The 1,291-nt window shown below is 49.9% G+C and overlaps 1 protein-coding gene across 1 annotated transcript in view; it reads right to left on the reverse strand.

Moving 5' to 3' along the window:
* Window positions 1–1,291, reverse strand: part of LTBP1 (latent transforming growth factor beta binding protein 1) — a 461,583-nt gene that overhangs the window by 444,501 nt on the left and 15,791 nt on the right. The gene's annotated exons all lie outside the window — the stretch shown is intronic.

Below are 1,291 nucleotides of genomic sequence, written 5' to 3' on the forward strand. Positions count from 1 at the left end.
TAGCTAGAGTAAAGGCGAGGAGGCCAAATCCCCAACAGGGAGAAGGACATTACAGTACCACCCATGAGGTATGGGGCGTGGTGTAGGGAAGGATTTGGAGCTATGCAATTAGCCCTTAAGGTTTTGGGTGCCCTGCCAAGCACAGTAGACTATAGAGGCCCAGCAAAGGGCTGAGGATCAGTGAGGACTAGCAGGGTGCCAGGGATCGTAGTCAGGGTTCAGTGGAACCCCGACCATGGGGAAGGCCCATGGGCAGCCTCCCTATCTATCATTATTCCATCAGGGCATGACAGAAAAAATGGGAAGGTGCCCTAGGGGCATGGTCACGGAGCTTACACAGGGCATCATGGCCACCCCTGGAACCCTGACATGTTACACTAAATAAAGGTATGCTTAATATAATTAACAACACATGTACAATATTAATGTAAAACATTCTTAAGTGTATAATTATATGAGAATTTGAAAAGTTTGAAAGTGCAAGAAAAAGTACATTAAATTTTCCATTGATATACACACCTCTATTGTTCTCAAGTACAGTTGTCAAAATGTCACCTTGACATGTAGTCTCAACGGTCCTTAATGGATAAGCTTGGGAGGCCAAAGCACTGGTGTTCTAAACCTTGCTCTGAGTTGGGAAACTTGTAAAATGGTGCTTTTAAAGATCCAACACTTCAGCATTATTTTATCCCTTCTTCCCAAAGTGCTACAAAATATTTTTGAAGAAACAGACAATAAATAAAGGCTCAGTAAAAAGACAAAAATGAAGTAAGTGGGGGTGCACTGATAGCAAGTTTGGGGGCCAATACTGATTTTTAAGGAGGAATATCAGCTGATACTAATCCAATTTCTGATACAGCTGCGTGCAGCTGGTAAGTCTGTTGTGGTAGAAGGGGAGGGGGAAGGGAAGAGGCATGGGGTAGCAGATCAATGCCTCCCGCAGTGAGGGAGGGACTGGGGCAGGGCACAGGGCAGCTTCCGCCACTGCTTGCACCCCGGGAGGGCATGTGCGCCCGGATCTGCACAGAACGGGACAGGGTATGCGGGCTGCAGCTGTGGGCTGGAGCTGGGGCTGCATCAGGCTCTTCTCAGCAGGGGCTGGGCTCGGGGTGGGGGCTACAGAGCAGGCTACAGCCACCCCAAATTTTCCCATAGCCCCACTCCCAGCATTGCCACTGCCCGGCCAGCACAGCCCTGGCTCTTCCTGGCACATGGATGGAGGTAGGGCATTGAGCCAGGGCTGCACCAGGTGGGCAGTGGCAGAGATCAGGGGAAAAGGCAGTGGGGACAA

The sequence above is a fragment of the Gavialis gangeticus genome, unplaced genomic scaffold (genome assembly GCF_001723915.1).
Source record: "Gavialis gangeticus isolate Ggan-Ray unplaced genomic scaffold, GavGan_comp1, whole genome shotgun sequence".
Taxonomy (NCBI): domain Eukaryota; kingdom Metazoa; phylum Chordata; order Crocodylia; family Gavialidae; genus Gavialis; species Gavialis gangeticus.